This window comes from Chroicocephalus ridibundus, chromosome 2 (genome assembly GCF_963924245.1).
Source record: "Chroicocephalus ridibundus chromosome 2, bChrRid1.1, whole genome shotgun sequence".
Classification (NCBI taxonomy): Eukaryota; Metazoa; Chordata; class Aves; order Charadriiformes; family Laridae; genus Chroicocephalus; species Chroicocephalus ridibundus.
The window spans coordinates 141,195,383-141,211,954 of NC_086285.1; positions in this window are offsets into that span (position 1 = coordinate 141,195,383).

Consider the following 16,572-nt stretch of genomic DNA (forward strand, 5'->3'; position numbering starts at 1 on the left):
AACTGGATTCAGGATTTGGAGTCAGGAATCCATGGATTGGGATCAAAGGCAGATGAACAGACAGGGTCGTCCTTGGACGTCAGCTGTTGAAGAAAGCAAGCTGACCCTCTGATCCCTCAGCTTCTATACTGAGCATGGGGCAGATGGGATGGAATACCCCTGTTGGTCAATTTTGGGTCACCTTTCCGGTCCACTCCTCCCTGCAGGTGGGACCCCTCTACGCTTTTCTGTTTCCAACCCTCCAACAGGGCAAATAATGACATTAGCTGACCTTGGCTGTTATAGCAATAAGTATAAGCAAGAGCTTCTTTGCATACCATTCCTTGGCACCAACTGTAAACATTGGTCTTATCACTCTGATAATGAACAATTTTCAGCACAATATGCTCTTAATTTCAGAGAGTTAGAAGAGGCCTAGCTAAGAAGTAGAATTACTGAACAGAAAGCTGGTTCTGTTTTACCTCAAACCAGGATGGTGATGCCAGAATAAAATTCCTAAGTGTCAGTGAAATGTTGAGGGCCCCTTTATTAGGTAAGGATTTGGAAAATCACTTGAATAAAAGGAATCAACTAATTAAGACAGGTATTCGGTAGAAGGATAGATAGAGTACTCTCGTAGAGTTCAAAAATAATTTTCCTTATCAAACTTGTTAAGTTTTTCCCCATGAAGCCAGCACTGTAAAAATAGAGACTATTATCTAAATTGGTTTTTAAAAAATAATTAGAAAGTAACACTGATATGTTCAGAAGTGCAGTGGTATTTTCTTGCCTAAAAGCAAAACAACACTGGTTTTTTTGGTACACACATACCACATCTCACTGAAACATTTTGTATATGTCTAACCTGTGATGGTATGTCGATGCAGGCCTGTTCAGAGTTAATTCATCCATGTGTGCAGGGCTCATTCCCTGCAGGTTGATCTACTCATTTCATGTAAAAGGAGGGTCACTCTACATATGCAGAGCATTAATGCCTTTTTTTGCAGGATGTGATGATTAAGAGAACTGAATATACCCGAGCCCTGAAATATTGGAGTAGATAAACTTTTTTTTCTTTTTTTACCCTCCCAAATCTTGTAAATTGTAGTTGCAAAGAAAGCATCTCTTTCTCTGTAGAGACAGCAGAGATTTTTCTGCTGGGTAGAGTTCTGTGAGATTTTTTCTCCATTAACTCTGCATATGGAGGGGAAATAACCCTCCTGTCACCTTAACCATCAGCATTAGAGGAAGTAAGGTGGCAGAAATTTCTCCAATATGGAACTGAATTGTTGTCTTTGTATGCATAAGGAATATGGCCAAACAGTTCCTTTTCTATGCATTTAAAAGCTGTTTTAAGGGATAGACAAAAGATTTATTTTTTCCTTTATTTTTTTTTAGACATTACTTCTAACTAGAGCTTTCCTTAGCAAATGAGTTTATTGCTTAAAGTGAATCAATTGGATGAATGTGAAAGGAATCCTGCCTCTACAGTGTGCGCACCACTTTTCCACCTAGTGCAGGTTGACCAGTACTTCAGAATTTATCACAACTCATACAATTTTTTTTCCTGGTAGCCCTTCAGTTTCAGGGGATCTATAATCACTTGAGACTTTCAGACTAAACAGGGAAATATAAAAATGCAAGTCTCAAACACCACAGACTTCAAAGAACTTAGGATGGGTTATTTTTAGGTTGAGTTCTAGGCTAAGACTTTCAGATATTTGCAAAAGGGGAACTGGAAGTGACCCCAAGAGATTCCATCCTTCTACGTCAGGACAGGACCAGTTATGCCTACAACACTCTTGATGGAAGTTCTTAAAAATAGACAATATTCCCCTTCTCAGCCAGCAAGGTCTTCACTGATCTTGCCATTTTCTTATTGCCTAAACTAGATTAGCAGCCATTATATCTTGTCCTATTTGACACTGGTCATTGTGAACAAATTAATTCTTTGCAGCTGACATTTTAAATACTTGAAAGCCAGTATCATTTTTCTGCCTAATCTTATTTTGTCTAGACTAAACAGCCCCGGTCCCTTCAGTTCCTTCTCAGGGTTGCTGTTTATTAGATCTCAGCATACCATTGATGCTCTGTGCTGGACTCTCAGCCGAAATGCCTCCAGACACAGAGCTCTAGCAGAGGTCAAAAAGTGCTGGGCAGAGCAGGCTTACATTGTGTATTGAGTCTGTTTAGTGTGCTTTGAGTCCTACCCCATTTCTTTGCCATCTTGATAGCAACATGACTCTGTTAACCCGTGGTCATTCTGTTCTGGGAGAAACTAGATTTGCAAGGATCCTTAGCTCCCTTTCCTGAACTACATTTACTTGCTTTATTGTTCCCATTCCTGATATTGTCATTGATTTTTCCTAAAAGTAGCATTTGGACCTCATTTTCTCTGAATTGAACTATGTTTCTGGTTTCCTATGTCATTTTTCGGGTTGTTGGGATATCCTGATTTCTAGTTCTGCAGCATTCTCACATCTGTCTCAAATCAGAGTCAAGGGCAGGTTTCATAAGAATTCTTCCCATTCTGTCTTCCAACATACTGATGAAAACATCAAGGACAGGTGTCTTTGGATCCCTCCTTACTGAGCTTTTCTTCCATAGAGAGCTCGAGTACATTCTGTGGCCCCACAGCGCCCAGTCTCTCAAAAGCAAAGACAAACGAGAGGTACGTGTTTCAGCTCAAAACTGTTACATTTCTTACCATCAATCTGTCATGTGCTTTTCCAATCTAAAAATGCTGTCACTTAAACACAAAATATGCAGTCCATATTGTTATCAAATTCAGTATGCTTTTCCAACTTGCACGTGTTTCTCATCTTAGTCAGGAATATTAGGGGAAAAAACAAGCTTTTTTTATTATTTTTTTTTTTGAGATTCCCACCAGGGAATTCTATTGTGTAGGCGGATTGTAAATATTCCCAAATTTTTCAATTTTTAGATCCCCTGGAAATGGGTCTCTACTTTTCGTATACTAATATTTTCAGTAAACTGTTAGGAGCTTTTTGAAAATGCACATGTGAATACATGAATGTAACCAAATTTCCACACAATGAGTTTTTTCTGAACGTATATAGAAACATCACTATATTGGGGTTCAGGATCTTAAACTTCAGTTTTAATGGTAAATCTAACTCTCCTTTTATTGTAAGAATTTCACTTTATGCTAAATGTTAATTAGATTCTTTGTCATGAAAATTTAACAATTGGGAACTACATAGTTTTGACATCGCTCTTGCATTCACCACCCTACATGCATATTTTAATTTTTAATTTTTTAGAAGGCAGTAACCATCCTATTAATATTACATTAAACATGTGTATTTTACAAGCTTTTAGAAACACATTACAGTTCATTGTACTTGGGCAATGGACTCCAGGGGCACATGCAGAAAATGATTATGTCTTCAATATGGTTTAGTTGTTCTCAACCACATGCCTGTTTTCAAGGAAATAGTGCTAGAACTCATTTCGGACTGCTAAAAAGCCTCACTTTTCCTCCTCTAAGGGAACAAGCCAAGTTTGTGGTTCACAAAAGAGATGTTTGAAGAGATTCATGTTGTCCGGACTGAAGATATAACTATTTCAGAAAAAAACTTCATAGTCCTGTAAAAAGCCAGAGGACAGCTCAAAGGGTCAGGCACCCCCCATAGCCATCAGCCGTGCTACCGAAAGAAGGCAAGGGGGAAGAAAATTGTATTTGCTCCAGTGAGGCTGATCCCATCTCAGACATTCAGCTGGCTCTCAAGGCAGCTGTTTTGGATCACAACAGCCAGCTGAATGGGGTCGAGGAGAGTAACGGGCAGCACAGTGTTTATGTAAACAATTTCCACACTCATGCCTTTATCAAAATGGTCAGATGTGACAAGCATCTAAGTGCTAAACTGTGTGAAATTCTCTAGGTCACATAAAACACACACACACACACACACAATGGAGCCTTAACCAGCCTTAGCTATCACTTGTGGTGTTGCCAGCCACTGTTTAGTTTTCTAAGAACATTTGTGTCTACAAAAACATGACTAAACAACAGAATATTTAGGAAATGATTTTTTCCCTTTTAAACTTTTTTCTTCTCTGTTTTCTTTCTGACCTCCTGTTGCTATGGGCCCTTTTCCAACACACTGAAATAAATAGTGGGGCGCACCTCAGGGTCAGCTATGAAAGCACTCCCAAGTTTAAGCATCCCCTATTCTGCTCCAGCTAAACAAAGTGTCACAGACCAAAACAACCTGTAGATTTGGTGGCTGGAAGCATCTTCTCTTGAAGGCTGAATTCTTTAAACAATAGGTTTTGATAATAACCATTGTATCTCAACAACCGATTCAATGCAGAGTTAAGTCTGATGGTAGTTTAACCTATTTCTGGACGCACACATCATTTGCTTTGACACTGTGCAGTCATACACTGTGATAACTAGCCCAGATGATGTAGCAGCAGCATCACAGAAAAATATACACCTGAACCAAACCACAGGACTTAGCCATTCTTTGCAGAACTAGCTGTGTAGAAACTGTGCAGCAAAGTCCATCTCAAGTAATGATAAAAAGCCATAATGTAAACATTCAAGTTCAGGAGACCATCAGCTGCTGCTCAGAAATTTCTAAAATCTAAATCATAGAATCACAGAATCACAGAATACCAGGTTGGAAGGGACCTCAAGGATCACCTGCTCCAACCTCTCTTGGCAAAAGCACAGTCTAGACAAGATGGCCCAGCACCCTGTCCAGCTGAATCTAAGAAGTATCTGATATTGGGGAATCCACCACTTCCCTGAGGAGATTATTCCAACAGCTGATTGTTCTCATTGCGAAAATTTCTTCTCATGTCCAACCGGAATCTCCTCAGGAGTAACTTGTACCCATTACCCCTCTTCTTTTCCATGTGACTCCATCTTCTTTGTAGTCTTTAAGTATTGGAACATGGGGATAAGGTCTTCCCTAAGCCTTCTTTTCTCAAGGCTGAACAAACCCAGTTCTCTCAGTCTGTCGTCATATGGCAGGCTTCCCCATCCTTTGATCATCTTGGTGGCCCTTCTCTGGACCCTCTCCAGCCTGTCCACATCTGTTTTGTATAGCGGGGACCAAAACTGAACACAGTATTCCAGGTGTGGCCTGACAAGCACTGAGTAGAGTGGGGTAATGACTTCTTTGTCTCTGCTGGTGATGCCCTTGCTGATGCAACCCAGTATCCTGTTGGCTTTCTTTGCCGTTGAAGCACACTGTTCACTTCTATTGAGCTTGTTGTCCACCAGGACCCCCAGTTCCCTTTCCACAGAGCTTCTCCCCAGTCAGGTAGATCTCAGCATGTGCTGCACTCCTAGAATATGTTCCCCAGGTGCAAGACCTTACACTTGTCCTTGTTGAACTTCATAAGGTTCTTGTCAGCCCACTCTTCCAGCCTATCCAGGTCTCCCTGCAGGGTGATTCTCCCTTCTGAAGTGTCCACTTCCCAACTCAGTTTGGTATCATTGGCAAACTTCATCAGAGTACAGTTGATCCCATCATCCACATCACGTATTAAGATATTAAACAGTGTTAGGCCCAATATCAATCCCTGGGGGACCCCACTTTTGACAGGTTGCCAGTTTGAAAATGAGCTATTTACCACCACCCTCTGGATGTCGCCTGTCAGACAGTTCCCCACTCACCACACAGACCACTGGTCTAGACCATATTGCATCAGTTTCTCTAGGAGGAAGCTGTGGGAAACCGTATCAAAAGCTTTGGAGAAATCCAGGTAGACAACGTCCACTGCTTGCCTCTCATCAACTGAGCAGGTTACTTTATTGTAGAAGGCAATCAGGTTTGTCAAGCATAATTTGTCCCTGGTGAATCTGTGCTGGCTTTTGCCAGTCATATGCTTCATTTGACTTGGGCTAGCCCCCAGGAGGATTCGTTCCATAACTGTCCCAGGGACTGAAGTAAGACTGATGGGCCTATAATTTCCTGGATCCTTCTTTCTGGATCCTCCTTGCGTCCACCTAAAGACTAAGTGGACAAAAGTTTTCACTGGTAAACTCCTCTAGGTCTTCTAGACATACTTCTGGATACACCTAGAATTTCCTGATCCCTTACACTACTGAGTGGGTAGCCCAAACCTCGGTATACCTGATAAGATATTCAAAAGGTTGCTACGATTCATACTTATCTCACCTGCAGAACCCAATGTAATAGGTGTTGCCAGACCACAAATACTGAAGAGCAGCCTCTCCAAAAGGCTGGAAGAAGGTGGTATTTCTCCTTCCCCTAATTTTATCAAGCATTCAGTGGTTATATCATGTCTACAAGGTGCAGAAGATGAGTTCCACTCCTGATTCCTAAATTTCCTGTTAGTTGCGTGGACATTTTTACTACTACCAATGTTTTATTCTACACTGACTATAATCCAGGTGTCCCATCTTGGCCATGACTACTCACACCACCAGCTGGAGAGCTGTGGTCCCTTGGTCATTCTGTCAGTTTTAGCAGGAGATGCTGAAAAAACTGAAACCGTATCTCAGAAGTCACCTAGGAAATCAATGATGAAATTCAAATGAGAGAGGAAGGAATTAAAGATGACTCTTGCACAGTCTGAGTCAATCTTCTGTCAGTGAGTTCCTAGAAGGCCCTTTTACCAGCTCTTACTTTGGTTGGTATAGCCAGCTCCAGGAAAATATTAAGGGTTGTCATTGCTAAGTAAACTCAAATCTCTTTCTGTGAGCTGATTTAGTTTCTAATTCTCTGGGAGGAACTGGATCTGGGAGGCACATACCTCTTCCTCAGTTCTGATTGATAAGCTTGAGTTTCTCAGTGTTCTGGCATTTTTAAAGCAGATTTAAGGCGCAAGTTCTCCCTGTTGTTCACAAACCTATGCATTCACAGCAGGACCACCGAGTCCCAGGTACCTGGACTTTCAAGGCCAGATTCTTGCTCAAAATTTCCACCTGTTTAGATAAGAATTAGATATTCACACAACTGCAGAATTTCAGTTTTTACCCTCAGTATTGAGAATGGTAGTGTTCAGTGATCCAACATGCATTTTTTGTTGACCAGCCCTTCGTGCTTTTCCATTCCATAAATTCATTTGTTTGGGTTGTTTTGGTTTTTTTACATATGTAACAACTAGAGCTAGTTAGCTCTTTTCTGATTAAAGTCTAGCATGTTTTGTCATAAACATCTTAGGTTTGATAGAAGTTGATACAGGGCAGATTCCCACAGATTCCTGGACTGCCTCAGTATTCCAGCTTTTGAGACAGATCGGCCAAGAAAACACTGCACTGAGATAAAGGCATGGTCCTTCCAGTTTGCCTATTTCCAAGCCATCTTCTGTTAGCCACAACTCCCAGTAAAGCTGGTGAGCTGTCTGTATTCACGTTAGAGACCTGAAGATCTTGAGGTCCCTTCTCTCACCTCATTACCCTGGTGTTTTTCAGAGAGATTTCCACATAGATTTCTTCAAGGCTGGGATCTAGAGGTTTCCAACTCTGTAGCTCAGGGCAAACCAGCTTGTCCGGGTTGTCCCAGGGTAGGGTGCCAGAGTCCCAGCATTGATGGTATGGGTGCATTTAGCCGTGCCAGAGATCTCAGCTGATCCATAGATCCAGAGCCACAAACCATATGATCCCAGGATGAGATCACGCTTCTTGTCAAGTTTAATTCTACAAATAGCACAAATGGGAAACTGACAGGAATTTCAGTTTCGGTAAGCAGACACATAACAGTACTAATTTCTGAAGCAGTGTATCAGCATTTTTTGGATAAAATTTCTGGCTCCTAGGGAATTTGGGAAAGTCTTTTGTCTAGATTGTTTCTTTCTTGTGTCTATTCAGCTTAGACCAGAATAAATTGCACAAATAAACACAACAGAAAGGTTTGCCTCCTTCTACCATCAGCTCCCTGAGCTTCATCTGAAGCCTAGACTCATACAGTTTCTCAAAAATATAAACAGGATTAACTGCTCAATTTGTATGCATTTTTAAGCATATACAACACATTCTTTAGAGGAATTCTAAATGCCATGTTACTTGGGAAATGACAGTTGCTATTTTGAAGCATTTTAAACAGATACATATTAAAAAGTTGTGTCACTTCAAATGACAAGTGACAGTGCAATTAAAACCATGGTTTTAAAATAGCTTTTCATCATATTTAAAGAAATGAAAAACCTGATCCCTCCTACTTGAGAAAAAAAATATTCTGCACCTGTATACTTATTGTTTTAAAATAATGGAAGTATACCTTCTGGAGGAGTGAAAACATTTTTCTACATATTGGTTGTCTGTACTCACTTGAAAAAAAATGAGGTGGTTTTATATTTTGAAAACAACAAATCAGATCCAGCATCTGGAATGTTATGTCTGGGATGACATATAAAAATACAATTAAATGTGCTATTATTTTCTTTTCTGTTAAAACTATAATGAATCTTGAAATCAAGTTTCATTTACTAAAAAGAAACCCAAATTAGTAGCTGTGTTGAAAGGCATAACTTTTCCTTTTCTCCTGTAAGCCTGTGGCAAAATAATCCATGTTTCGCTATTTTTGTTTCTCAAATTGCAAGGTAGATTGTTTAAAGTAAAAACAAAACAATTGATTTTATCAGTTAATAACTGTATTTTTCTAATGTTAGAGATTAAAATCTCATTAGAAAGAAAAAAGTTGCAATGTGCTCTATAGTGTCAGAAGACATGATCATTTGGTGGCCAAGATGTGCAGCTTCCATCTCAAAGAAAAAGTGCAAATTCTCCTCCATACATGCTTTTCAGTGGGAGAAGAACAAAATAAAAATAAAAAAACCCCACAACAAACCCTCAAGCCTAACAAAAAATTATCCAGTTCTGTGATTACAGCACACAAACTTTCTGAGGAAAAACAAAAATTATCTCAGTATCATGACTGAATACTGGATCTTCAAAAAATATATTTCATAATAGTACAGTCAATGAATTCCAAGGTATTTTTTCAAAAAGTTAGTGACCCGGGACTTTACAGCACAAGTGTTCATTCAGGATGGTCTATTAGACATTCTTCCTTTCTGCATTGCATGCAGAAATCGGCTCTCCTAAGGCTTCAGTAGACCAAATAGAAGGTGTCTACCCATCCCTGTGGCACAGCTAACCTAAGGGAAAGTCTTTCTGACTTGAGATTTTCTTGGAGGGATCAACAACTCTTGTAGTTAAACCTAATTGGCTTTATTCCTTTGACTTCATAACTAATCTAATATTTCTACTAAATGGAGGTTTTTTCATGAAATTTAGACAATTTGTCAGTATTTCTGGTGTTCGAATACTGGTGGACTGGAACGATGTTTATGACATGGACGAGTATAGACTCACTGTTTTTGCTGCTTCAATTTCTATCCAGTGTATCTACTTTTTTTTTTTTTTTTTAGCTTTTATCATAGAATCATAGGATGGTTTAGGTTGGAAGGGACCTTAAAGACCATCTAGTTCCAAACCCACTGCCATGGGCAGGGACACCTCTCACTAGAGCTATATTATGCAATGGCTTACTTACAATAGATTGAAGCAGTGACCATCTTCTTCTCTGGCATTTGTACTGGTCCCTAATAGATTTGGGGTCATACTCAGACTGTCTTTTACAGAAAACCTATTGCTACAATTCTTCCTATTCCTGTCCAAAGTCTGTAAAGCTTAAACTTCAGGCAGTCTGATTTGTTTAGCACTTTCTTGAACCTAAATGCCAGCACAATTGCAGATGAGCTTAATAGAACCATTTGCAAAGGAATTTAATGAAAAATAAGCTAGGAGAACAGTACAAGTTTATAATTGTGTCTGGGGACCATAATAATGATAAAAAAAAGTAACTCTCCTTCTTATATAGTGTAAACTGTAGAATTGTGTTTATTTCTAAAGGAATGCATATGTTTTACTGTTGCTAATTAGTACAGATTGAGACAGTTATTATACTAATTTATAAGTAAAGTAATTTATATATTACTTAGGGACTGAAAAGCAAAAAAAGAGAGGAAATATTCTCTTTTGATGATGATACAGAGAATCAATAAATCTTCTTTTCTCTTTTTTTTTCTCATCAGCTTATGGGGAAGCATTAATGCCATAAAATAATAAGCTGAAGGGGACAGACATAAGATTCATGATAGCTCCAAAATTGGTGGGCTCTCAGACTGCATGAAAGGAAATACAAATACACACAAGAGAATCAGACGTAGTATTTTCTAATACTTTGAGCAGAGTGGAGGTTTTGCTAAGTAGGCGCTATTCAGATGAATTATGCTGACAGTCACTGATCAAAAGAATAAGGGACAAAACTTTTACGATGCTAAATGCCTAATGCAATATCATACATGGCAGAAGTACTGGTCTAGATCTAGACTTGAATAAATCAGGTGAGAATCTGGCACGATCTGAGGAAGACAGAATCATAAAATCATAGAATTGCCTCAGTTGGAAGGGACCTTTCAGATCATCTAGTCCAATCATCTACCTAACTCTGACAAAAACCATCACTAAACCATATCTCTAAGCACAACGTCTACCCTTCAGGGATGGTGACAACAGCTCCCCTGGGCAGCATGTTCCAATCCTTAATAACACTTTCAGTTTAAAATTTTTTCCTAATATCTAATCTAAACCTCCCCTGGTGCAACTTGAGGCTGCTTCCTCTCGTCCTATTGCTTGCTACTTGGGAGAAGAGACCGACACACACCTCACTACAACCTCCTTTCAGGTAGTTGTAGAGAGCGAGAAGAGAGAAGGTCTTCCCTCAGCCTCCTTTTTGCCAGGCTAAGGAACCCCAGTTGCCTCAGCTGCTCCTCAGAAGACTTGTGCTCCAGACCCCTCACCAGCTTCACTGCCCTTCTCTGGACACGCTCCAACACCTCAATGTCTTTCTTGTAGTGAGGGGCCCAAAACTGGACACAGTACTCGAGGTGGGGCCTCACCAGTGCCGAGTACAGGGGGACGATCACTTCCCCAGTCCTGCTGGCCACACTATTTCTGATACAGGCCAGGATGCTGTTGGCCTTCTTGGCCACCTGGGCACACTGCTGGCTCATATTCAGACAGCAGTTGAGCAACACCCCCAGGTCCTTTTCTGCCGGGCAGCTCTCCAGCCACTCTTCTCCAAGCCTGTAGCGCTGCATGGGGTTGTTGTGACCCAAGTGCAGGACCCAGCACTTGGCCTTGTTGAACCTCACACCATTGGCCCAGGCCCATCGATCCAGCCTGTCCAGATCCCTCTGCAGAGCCACCCTACCCTCCAGCAGATTAACACTCCCACCCAACTTGGTGTCGTCTGTGAACTCTCTGAGGGTGCACTCAGTCCCCTCGTCCAGGTTGTTGATAAAGATATTAAAGAGAAGCGGCCCCGATACCAAGCCCTGGGGAACACCACTCATGACTGGCTGCCAACTGGACTTAACTCCGTTCACCACCACTCTCTGGGTCCAGCCATCCAGCCAGTTTTTTACCCAGCAAAGAGTATTCCCATGCAAACCATGAGCAGCCAGTTTCTCCAGGAGAATGCTGTTGGAAACCATACCAAAGGCTTTACTAGTGTCCAGGTAGACAACATCCACAACCTTTCCCTCACCCACCAAGTGGGTTACTTTGTCATAGAAGGAGAAGCTTTGTCTAGCAGGATGTGCCTTTCATGAACCCATGTTGACTGGGCCTGATCCCCTGGTTGTCCTTCATGTGCCGCTTAATGGCAGTCAGGATGATCTGTTCCACAACCTTCCCAGGCACTGAGGTCAGACTGACAGGCCTGCAGTTCCCCAGATCCTGCTCCCAGCCCTTCTTGTGGGTGGGCATCACATTTGCTAACCTCCAGTCAACTGGGACCTCTCTGGTTATCCAGGACTGCTGGTAAATGATGGAAAGTGGCTTGGTGAGCACTTTCGCCAGCTCTCTCAGTACCCTTGGGTGGATCCCATCCAGCCCCCTAGACTTGTGTATGTCTAGGTGCTGTAGCAGGTCCCTCACCATCTCTCTTTGGATTATGGGGGCTTCATTCTGCTCCCTGCCCCTATCTACTAGCTCAGGGGTCTGGGTACTCAGGGAACAACCAATTCTTCTACTAAAGACTGAGGGAAAGAAGGCATTAAGCACCTCAGCCTTCTCCTCATCCTTTGTCACCATGTTACCACCCTCATCTAATAAAAGATGGAGATTCTCCATAGTCCTCCTAAGATGTGACTCCCCAGTATATTCCACCTCAGACATTTCTGTAAACCAAGAAAGCTGTAGATAGCTACAAAAAACCACATTGTCACCATTCTGAAAAGCAAGGATAAGTGCTCAGTTCACTTTTATGTATCCTAAAAGGAATTCTGGAGAAGATTTTAAAAAATCATCTTATACTGATCCAGTGTAATGTCAACAAAAGCACCTTTAGCTGAAACAGTAAATCCGTTTTCATGTTACTATCTCACACTGCTGCTTATTTGACAGAATTTTTCTCTTCTGGTGTTGTTTGGGGGATTTTTGTTCACTTTACATTTGAGCTGTGGCAAGTACCGAGGCATGGTGCCCAAAATCATGTCAGTTGAAATGGACAGGATCTCAGTGTGTGTCCATTAAAAGATCTTTCAAGATTCAGGGCTAGTGGGCATACACCAAAACACAAGTACTAATACTAGCTCCATCCAACAGACTCAATGACAAACAAATCAATCCCGTAGTGTGAAGGGAGTTGCTGTGCATTATAATGAACAGTTTCTTAGAAAGTGTAGTAACATGGACAAATAAGAAATGAGCGGTACCATGATGACAGAGTAGGTACTATATATCAAACCAGTGTTCAGATGAAAAAAAATGAAACATTTTGATGGGGAAAAATGTAGCTCAAAAAGAACTACATGTGTCTGTCTAGGAGACACACAGCAGCCAAAACTGAATTCCAAATACTGTGCTCCAATATTGTCAAAGCATAGCCACTGCCAACCTAAACTGGTCAGTCTCTGTCACTGGCTTTTAGTAGGCTCATTCTGAATAATAGTGTTTCAAGCGGTGTTTGCCTTTGGAGTCAATGATGGCACCTGAAATGCAGCACAGGTATAATCCATGAAGTATCCTGCAGCCTTGACTCCCAGTTAAGTTAATTGTTTCCCTGGCAATGTTACCAGGTTTTTTCAAGGGAAAATAGACTGTAGGAGAGTGACTCTGATACCTGGGTCTTGTCACAGCATGCATTCAGAAAATGTCCTCAGCCCTATAGATTGAACACGTCCAGAGGATAGCAGAGAGTGAACCTTACGAAGCTGATCTGTATCATGGATACAGAGCTTTTCAGTGGTGGGCATTTTAAGTGTGACACAGAGTTCCACAGACCTTTTTTTTCTTTCTTAGTCAATGTAATATTTGTCGTGTTTCAAGACTCTTGAAGTTGTATTATCCCAAGGCAGTTCAGGGAGATGTAGCCATGTTATTTCAGCATCACTGTTCTAAATCAGGGCGCAATATCTCTGCTAACTGTGATGAAACTCTGCCCTTATACTGGAAGTGTTTTGTTTCCTCTGCACTATGCTTCATCTCAGATCATGGGCTATGATAGCATTTCACCTTGTTAGTTTGTTTAAGGAAAACAACAAAGATACTCTGTAGGTGTTGTATAGCTATGCAGCACAGCAAGGACATTAGTGAGGCCCAGTACATTTGGCAGCAGCTCCAGTTTCCCTGTAACCATCCCAGAGAGGAGATACATGAGATGTTTTGTCAGACAGGGGTGCGTATTTTTCTCCTCTTTTCCCACTTGTCTGGCAAGCATAAAGGACCAAGACTCATTTCTGTCCACGAATAGATATATGCATGGTCCGTTGCTCAGTCATTAGGCACAGTAAGCATAACTCACACACACCAAAAATACAAAGTATGGAACCATGCTGGGAATGCAAAAGGAAAGAATGGCTGGGCCAGCCAGAAACAGAGCTCAGAAAGCCACCTTCAGCAGGTCTTTTCTTGGAGGTTCTTTGTACACTTTTCTTTCTTTAGACAGCTCAAAGCTAAAAGTAGTGTAACTTACATATTTGGTAGCAGCAAGGCCTTCTCCTACGAACTCGTGCTATGACGTTGAAAATTCCAGCCTCAGTCTAAATTACACTGAGCCGTCACCAACAGGTTCTCTGGAGGAGGTGACCAGTCACTACTAATGCCCCCACAGCAGAGTTGATAGTGGCTGTCAATAAACTAGCACTTATGAGGGTGTATTCCTTTTCCCCAAGACTTAAAACTTAGTAAAACCTACAGCTCCTATTAAGGTGGAGAGCACATACTCATATACGGACAACACAGAACCTGACTACAGAGCCTTTCATGGCTTCCTCTTCTCTTCCAGCACCTTTTAGTGCTTTGTTTCTTTGTTTCTGGCCCAGAAAACTTGTCTAGTTAGGCAAAAATGAAAATCACAAAAACTGCATACATGCCATGCAGTTTTATACAGATAGATTGCACTATATTTAATTCCAAAGCTTTTAAAACTGACTGCTATTCATTAGTGACTGCAGATTGGTACGCGTCCCAGCTTGAACTGCTGAAAAGTACCTGCTGGGTACTGGAATTTTTGCCGACCATCAGCATACAACTACCATTTGTCTTCTTATGCAGTGCATTCTCCTGTAATCAATTTACGGGTGAAATACTGTATATACACATCCAAATTAATTCTTCCTCAAGATTGGTCTTCAGATTCCACCATACGATTGCCAAAAGCTGTTCTGCTCACTATCATTTTCTACTTGCTAATTAATTAGAGAAAGTCACAAGAAATACCAGCTAAGTATTTTTGGGGGGCTTAATGAATGAGTCTATTAATTTAAGAAGATTTAGCAATTATGCATTCTCTAATATTGATTTCCACTAAATCCTATCTGGAAATTAAGGAGATTGATAATAAAACCTTTTATTCAGTTCCACTACAATAGATCTAATGAATAAATTGGCTGCATGCACATCCTTAGAACTAGATTCATTTAGTAATAAATGGTGCAACAAAAAGGAGCACGTTATAATTGAAATTAAGGAGGGGGGAAAAGCAGGTGTAGGCTGAACTCAGTAATATGCTAATCAAGCACAATGCAGAAAGGAAGTTTTATGTGGCATAGATTTGTTCCTCTGGCATTCATAGAATTTCCTTTTCAAATTTCTTTTCTTACTTTGTATAGCCAGCTCCTGTTTGTTGGGTTCCTCAGCCTGTTGTTTCAGGATGAAAGGAATCTCGTGTGCACAGCAGCACACTGTCAGCTGAATCCTGCTTGGTTAAAAAGATCACAAAATTAATTTTAAGAAAAGACTCTAGTTGCTGACAACACACTTTTCTATTCCAGACTGTTTATTCCTATTCCAGATCCCCAAAAGAGGGGGGGTGATTCCCAAATAATGCAGAATATGTACCATGGTCCTAAGAGACAGGAGGGAGTATACAAAAAAACCAACCTGAAAGCAGAAAATCTCAAATGATTTGCCTCCTCCATCTTCCAGAATCAAAGCCATAATCAGTTCATGGAAGGCTCATACCTGTGATAATTTAACTTCAAGTGTGGCAATCCAGTCCATTCAGGTCTTTGGGGTGTGGTCAGCACCGAGTATCTCTCATAGACCAATTGTAAATCATTCTTTTCATTTCTCTATAAACCATATTTTACCTCACACATCTTAACAATCTTTGAGGATGGAGGTGAAACACTAAATCACCTTAGCATTTCCTCTCTTCAGGTGCAGAAAACAATTTAGTTCATTCTTGAGTTGCTTCTGAGTCTTCAGTCAACAGATCTTTTTAATTTCTCCTTCTTTTTGACTCACAGTTCTTAAGTGCCTTCTACCTCCTGCACAGGAAGTTGTCCTGGTTCCGGTGGGGATAGGGTTAATTTTCCCTGGTATTCCATGCCATGTGAGCCACGCCCACCCTGAGCTGCCGGGGGAGGGGACAGGAAGTTGCTGCTTAAAAGCGGGCTGGGGCGTCCCGGGGCCGGCCGGTCGGGAGCGGCGGGGAGCGGCGGTTCCGTAATCGCGTTTGTATATTCCTCTACCCGTGTTGTTGTTGTTGTTGTTTGCCTGTTCCCTTTGCTGTTCTGTTAAACTGCCTTTGTCCCAAACCAAGAGTCTTGCCTTTTCTTACGATCCTTCCTCTATTAGGAAGGCACGTGCGAGCGGCACGTGGTTCTTTGTTGCCATCTGAGGCTAAACCACGACAGTCCTTTTTGGCGCCCAACGTGGGGCACGAAGGGTTGAGATAATGACAGAATCCAACTAGAACGTGGAAAAAACGGTTTTGGTTTTTTTTTTTCTTCTTGTATGCATTTATTTTATTAGGTAAATAGTCACTGGTCATCATGTTGCTTGGTTTGTTCTCATGGCTGTGTTACATAAATTCCTATATGGCTTATGTACTCCCTGCGATGCTGTTTACCATGTCTGGAAGAGGGATGAGGATTATCATTCTGCTGTCCTGTGCGATATCTGTTTATGATATGATAACATCACTGTTCAGACGGCTATTTTGGGGTGTTTATGTGGTTTTGTTGTCCTGTCCGTACATTGGACACTGTCTCTCAGAATTTGTTAATAGTTTCCCCAGCCCTTTTGCCTCCCTTTTCTCCTTCGGGTCAGGTATGACAGCTTTTGAGAATCTT